Source organism: Lytechinus variegatus, chromosome 6, assembly GCF_018143015.1.
Source record: "Lytechinus variegatus isolate NC3 chromosome 6, Lvar_3.0, whole genome shotgun sequence".
Taxonomy (NCBI): domain Eukaryota; kingdom Metazoa; phylum Echinodermata; class Echinoidea; order Temnopleuroida; family Toxopneustidae; genus Lytechinus; species Lytechinus variegatus.
In genome coordinates this window covers 31,226,762-31,234,556 of record NC_054745.1, presented here as the reverse complement: position 1 = coordinate 31,234,556, position 7,795 = coordinate 31,226,762, and positions in this window count along the sequence as shown.

The following is a 7,795-nucleotide window of genomic DNA, read 5'->3' as shown; positions in this document are numbered from 1 at the left end:
GCGCCATTGAAACATAGGTGACCATAGGGCAGTACTTTACCCAATGCGGGGAACATATTGTCTTGTAAGGTTAAAAAATAAGCAGTGATTACTTTAGAATGGGTAAAAAATTCATTACACTGGATAAATACAAATGCTTGAAAGAAATGTCCAATGTTGGTTGGACTTAAAATTACCCTAATGGAGCAATTTTACCCAATATTTCTTAGATTGTATTATTATGATTCCAAACATTCACATATTTTCTTTATTTTAATATTATATATATATATATATATATATATATATATATATATATATATATATATATATATATAAGCATCTTGGTTTTCCACGTATTGGCAATATTAAGACATCAGGAATGCGAAACAAATTCAGGAGTAATTGTTGGCAATACAAAAACTGCATTACTCGTGAATTTGTTTCGCATTCCTGATATATATACATTATTATATTTTTTGGAATTGGAATTCTCATATCATACTTGTTCTGTAACCCAATTTTTAATGTGGAAACAGATAAATCAAGCAATGAGTTGAATGACATCCAAGACAAGGACGCCTGACTATGAGGGCGTGATACATCATACAGGCTCAACGTCTGGAAATGTAACAAAACTGAACTCGAATATGCTTTTTAACGTTCGAATTCATTTCTAGGTGAATAATATACCCAAAAGTACACTAGGGCATTTAATAATCATACGAATAAATACTTTAATTCTAAATAAGTCCATTCTAAAGCGATCAATTAAATCGCATGGCTAACAACACGATTAAGTTAAAATCTTATATCCGGCCTGATCTGTTTTGACAAATGATTCCTTATCATAATAATATTGTTAAATATGTTCAGGGGCCCGTTGCAGAAAGAGTTGCAATCAATCGCAAATCTAAAAATCATGTGCAACTTGATTTCCAACCAATCAACAGCGCGCATTTGGGACTTGCGATTGATTTGTTGGCTTGCGTTTAAACGCAACTCTTTCTGCAACGGGCCGCAGATATCTATATCGATACTTTAATTATTATTTTTTTCGTTTAACTTGGGTTTTTATACGGGTGGAGTCAAGAAAATGCCCGAATCGAAAAAAGGCTTCACTGTTTTGATTCTACCCCGAATAAAGTCTTTTAAGTATTTTTCAAAGTTACTTCAAAAAAGTATTTTTCGAAGTTAGGATTTGTTTCCTTGCCCGGGATTGGGAACGGTACTGGTGCTACTGATTACTCGTGATATCTTTATTATTTTGAGTATCATTATAAATTTTGTTAATTGTGTGATAGTGGTAACAACGTAAAAATGATAGGCCTAATAATAATAATAATAAGAATAATCTTAAAAACAATAATGATGATGATGATGATGATGATAATGACGATGATGATGATGGTGGTTGTGGTGGTGGTGATGATGATGATGAAGATGATGGTGGTGATGATGATGATGATGATGATGATGGTGGTGGTGGTGGTGGTGGTGATGATGATGATGATGGTGGTGGTGATGATGATGATAATGATGATGATGATGATGATGATGATGATGATAATGATAATGATGATGATGATGATGATGATGATGATAACAGTAATGATAATAAATGATGATAACAATACACAGTAAAAAAAATACCGCATTGACTAAGCCCGTAACTATAACAACAACTTGTTAACACTTTTTTATTGTTTAAAATTTTTAAATATCGAGTTTAAAAAGTTTAAACAATAGCTTAAACAATGTGCTTACAATTTTAAAAGGATGGTCCGGGCTGAAAATATTTGTATCGAAAAAATAGAATAAAATTCACAAAGCAAAATGATGAAATGAAAATGACAAAATAATAACGAATAGAATACAAAAGAACAAGTGGGGATATGACATCACCTAATGAATACCCATAAAGACATGCCTAGATCTGGTTCACCAGAATAATGCAAAGTTAATCTTTAAATTTCAATAAATTTGTTATATGTTATCAGATTTTGATCAAATTTTCAGCATTTTGCTCTGTGAATATTTTACTCTACTTATTGAGATATGACTATTTCCAGCCTGGACCATCCCTTTTAACAGCGTGTTTAATGTGTAACAATGAGAAACAACAACAACATCATCATCATAGTTGCTTTTATGCAGCAACAAAATCAAACACTACTATGACGAGAAACTCAAATTATGAAGACCCATATAATATCAGTGATATACAAGACCGATAAGAAAGGCTCTCGGACAGAGTGAAATTCTTAGTTACACTTGAAATTAGTCTTGTTTTAGAGCATGGATCCTACTGGTATAGGATCCACGGTTAGAGCAAAGTAATTCAAGGGAAAACATACGGACTTCATCTTCATGATAGTGATGATAATGATGTATTTGATAATGATAAAATTGATAAATTACATCCCAATATGCTTCCTCGAACTCATCACAACAGTCATAATCTCATATACACACAGGGCAATCGTATAAAAAAATAAACAAAAGCATGGTGAAATTAAAGGATGAAAAAATGGGTAAGTCTTCGAAAATGGGGGAAAACAAGTTTCGTATTGTGGTTGGAAGCTAGGGCTTGTCCATCATAGAGGTGCTTGAAACACATTTGGTTGAAAGAAATTACGACATTACGGAATTAAGTGCCGCATAAATTCAAAGTCATTACCCCCCCCCCCCCCTCCCGCCCGAGAAAAGGGAAGAATATTTACATAACAATAATAACTGTGATAATAATAGTGATAATAATTATAATCAATAAAAAGCTATATGAATGAATAAAATGAAAACATATAAAGATTGATAATAAACAAAAATAAAAATCAACAATGTACATGTATAAGCGTTCATCACAATGCACATAATACGAAAAGAAAATTAAGTGAAGTTCAGCCAAAGATGAATTAAAGCGTGTCTGAAAACCAAAATCAATAAACGGATGAACATATTAGATTTTTACATTATGAAGCCTACAAGTGGAAGCGCCGTGGTGAAGCGGTTCTGCCGACTCTCGCCTTGTAATCAGAGGGTCGTGTGTTCGAATCCTACCATGACCTTGCGCCCTTTGGCAAGGCGTCAATCCACACTTTGCCACTCTTTGGTATACCGGTAGGAAACAACCGTCATTGTGGTTGGTTTAGCAGGTTTGCGCCTAACAGGCTGCTTGGAATGCTATGAATCCAGTTACCGGGTAATAACAGTTGTGAAGCGCTTTGAACAGTTGTAGATTGATAAAGCGCTAAATAAATGCCAATTATTATCATTATTATTATTATTATTATTACAAAATCGTATCGGACAGGGGTGGAAACCGTGATATCACCAATCTCTATATAACATGGGGAAGGTCAGAAACACATTTGGAGGAATTGAAACAAAGAATCGTGTCTAAGTTGAACGTTATACGATGATACAATGGCACTAGAAGGCAGTGGCATACTGAGCCAAAAAAATTTAAGGGTCTCAACATGCCATATCGCGTAAAATTTATACGAAGTTGCGAGCGAGCGAAGCGAGCCAGAATAAAAATTTGATTGTTTTATTACAAAAATCCAAGTTTGTGATAGATTTTGACATAATGTTCAGAAAATTATCTCGTATTGCACCGGTATCCCTTTCCTTTTTTTCTCTTTTTTCTTGGTTGTGAGAAAAAATTGGAGGGGACAAGAGCCCCCCCCCCCTTATCATCGGTACGCCTATGCCAAAATAGGTCAGAAATACATTTAAAGGAATTGAGCCAAGGATTCGTGTCTGAGATGAAGATTATAAGATAATAAAATGATTAGCTGTAACAAATCGCTTTAGTTTCGGATTTTGCAAGGTCAGTAACAATTCTCCTTTGTTTGAAAACAAAATAAAATTGTTGATTCCGCGATTTCTTCAGGAAACTTCGAAACGCTTCGATTCGTGATAATTCACCGGACTCATAAAAAAGACCTTTCTCTGTAGAAAGAAATTAAAATCGTTAATTCCGAGATTTCTTCAGGAAACTTCGAAACGCTTCAATTCGTGAGTATTGTATCTTTGTTCTATTTCACTGGACTTATTACCTTTACCTTCACTGGACTATTACCTTTATGTAAAAAGAAATTAAAATTGTTGATTCCGCGATTTCTTCAGGAAACTTCGAAACGCTTCAATTCGTGAGTATTGTATCTTTGTTCTATTTCACTGAAGTCGTCACCTTTACCTTCACTGGACTATTACCTTTATGTAGAAAGAAATTAAAATGGTTGATTCCGCGATTTCTTCAGGAAACTTCGAAACGCTTCGATTCGTGATAATTCATTATATTTCACCAGACTCATAAGAGAAGATTTTTTTTGTCAGTAGAAATTAAAATTTAAAATTGTTGATTCCGCAATTTCAAGAAACTTCGATTCGTGATAATTGCATTTTTGTTATATTTCACTAGACTCATGAGAGAAGACATTTATCATGTTTATATAAAAAGAAATTAAAATGGTTGATTCCGCGATTTCATCGGAAATCCGATACAGCTCGAGTCATGATTATTGCATTTCTTTTTATTGAATTGACCCAGAATTCCCCTACTTCAAGCATGTATGATATCCATTAACACTCTGAAGTCTAGTTCAAATTTGAACTAGACAAATCAGCTCTCCGAAGTGCAGTCACTATACACGCTCTTGAAGAGCTGAATTAGCACTTCATTTTTTAGAGTGTATACAGTTCGTATAAAAAAAAATTTACACTTAGAAAAAATCCTGTAAAATTATACATTTGTAATATCTTGAAGATTTTTTCCACATTTTAACATTGGTACAGATTCATTTAAGCAAATGTCGATATACCTTTCGAAAAATATTTCAGCTTGAGTGAGCACCACTTACTTCTGAAAAGTTAGCAAAAAATGATTTGCGCAGAACTTTTAAATATTTATGCGAATAAAGTAGACCTTAATCATGAAGAACAAATGGAATTTAGCTAGCAAAATTAATTTAGTTAGTAAAATTGATTTGAAGATATATTTTACCCTTTTTTAACCTGTTTCCTTGCCTAAAACACTTCGAAGAGTGCATTGCACCCCATCCCACTCCCCCACACACCGAGGCCATCGTGACGATATTGGCTTTACACAGAGCTGTGATTTACATAAAATGGCTGAGGCGGGATTTTCATTGTTTTAATCATTGTTAAGCTTGGAAAAAGTGTAGAGAAACAAGTATCAAATGAAAAATTATATGTAAACCCACTGTAAATGATAAAACTTAGTGAAAAAATGTTGGAGATGTCTGATATAAATTTTTGTTCAGATTCAGTTATGTCTATATCTTCATATCCAGCTTGCACAAAAAGGGTAGATGTTGTGCTTACTGAGTGTTGAAATTTCAATTTGGGTGGCAAAATTGTTACAGAATGCTTGAATGTATCCGTTTTATTTCAATTGATAAAAGTGCAAGTGAATGTATGACAAAAGTTTCGCAGGGTAAGTTTGATTTCGCCCTTTCCCCGTGACACAGCATGAAAACAAGCATTTCTGCGCAGATTTCTGCGAGCTTTACAAAAATGGACAGTGCTCACTCAAGTGTAACATTCTTTACTTTCATTGGATAGATGAAACCCAAACCCAAGATTACATGTGGAATAATTACCCACATGTTGTATATTTTTAATTCCCAGGGTTTTTTATACGCACTATATAGATCACTTTAAAAGTGTACGTGTTGTCATTTTATGCAAGATTAGTCTCTGAAAAGCTAATGATAATCTTTAAAATCCGATAAAGTCGTCTGCGTTATAAATGGATTGATTGTGGTCTCTATAAAAGATAACAAAAAAGGCACTAGCTGTGATAAATCGGATTCGATCGGGATTTTGCTTGATCAGTAAAACAATTCGAACTCTTTTTTTCAAAGTTCTTTATAAAAACAAAGAAAACGGTTGGCCTTGATCAGTCGATGTACAAAGAAAATAAAACTGTTGATTTCATGCATGATTTTAGAGGAAAATCCGAAACGTTTCGATTCGTGATTTTATTCAGTTTTCATCCGATTTCATTAGAGTCTTTCAAAGAGGCATCGATAAGGTTATCCCAAACTCAACAATACAAGTATATTGCAAGTAAAAAAGTGGCGTAATGAGCAAGAAATAAATATAATTAAAATATGAGGGGGTCAGATATGGCGCATCAGGCATTTTTTTTACGTTGTGAGGAGCGAAGTGAGAGAGCAAAAAAATGTCTTTACATTTTTATTATAAAATCAAACTTTATGATATATTTTTACACAGCATTGAGAAAATAAATATTATTTCACTATTCTCTCTTTTCTTTCCTCTTTTTTGTTTTCTTTGTTGTGAAAAAAAGGATTTCATGGACCAACGCCCCATCTAGTAGACGTCAAAAAGGGCTCTAGATAAGGATTCGACGGCAAAATTTGTTAATGCTTGGCATCGCAGCTAGAAGTCTTGCTAAAATACCCAGGAATAGCGGTACGGCCGGATGCCAAGCGCGCTTTTGCGTGAAAGTGTCAATTTAGCGTGAAATCTGAAAGAATGACAAAAAGCGCGCATTTTGACGAGGTTAAAATTTTCGATTACCTTTGACAGCATGCGATCCTTTTTATTTGAAATTTAAAATTATAAGTATGAAAAATATACATTTCAAATGTGAATATTACACACACATATATGGCGTCGTGAAACATAAAACTACGATTTTCTCAAAATAAAAGTTTGTGAAAACTATCAATAGTTCGAAGTTTGTTTTACACAGCTTAAATTCTTCGATTTAAATGCGTTTACCCATTGAATGTATAGTAAATGTCCTAATGATATAAATATTACAAGAATATTCATTTAAGATGGAAGATATCTCATTTTATGTTATCCGAAAAGAGGTAATGTATATTTTACCAGGTGCGCATTTTGAATCAAAAACTGAAATACCGTACATTATGTACATAATTACATGTTTAAAGTACATACTAAGGGGGCGTTGCAAGAAACTTGAGATCAATTGCAAGTCTATTTTCGTTCCTGAAATCAAGCACATGCCGTGCAATTAATTGCAAATTTGCAATCGATTGCTAATCTGCTTCATGAAAAAAGGAGTGTAATCTTATTTCCTATAGTTAAAAGCGATCAATTATTGTAAAATTGCAAAAGAATATTTGCGATTGATTGCAAATATTTTCTTGCAACACCCCCTAAGAGTTTTTATACTTTAAAAGTTTCGATAGCGGAATTTGTCATTTCTTGGCTTCCCAGCTTAAAGTCTTGCGGAAATACTGAGGAATAACGTACGGGCGGATGCTATAAGTGCACTTTTGTGTGAAAGTATCATTTTTCGCGTAAAATCTGAAAGAATGTCGAAAATCACGTATTTTGATATTTTGACGGAATATGTTTGTTTTACATTTTTCATTTTGATATGCGATCATATATGGCTACTACAAAATCGTGATTTACTCAAAATATAAGTTTTTGAAAACTATCGATGATATATGTATGTGTTCTGGATCTCAACGGTGTAGTTTTAACATTACTGTTTCTTGAGAAAAAAAAAACAAGCAAATAATTCTTGTTGTGGCCATATGCTCATGATTGACAACACTCGAACTCTGAAGAACAGAAAGTGGTTGTCAACAAAGTCCTAGATCATTTTGAAAACCAATTCAATTAAATCCACGTTTTAAATATCAACAGAACAATGCACCCACAATTAAAAAGTTCATAGCGAAACATTTTATAATCATTGGTGTCTGAGCTTACAATCATCGCAAAGAGTTCTGTAATTGTTCAGTTTTCCCTAGATCCAGAAATGGATGAAGAGAACAATGGT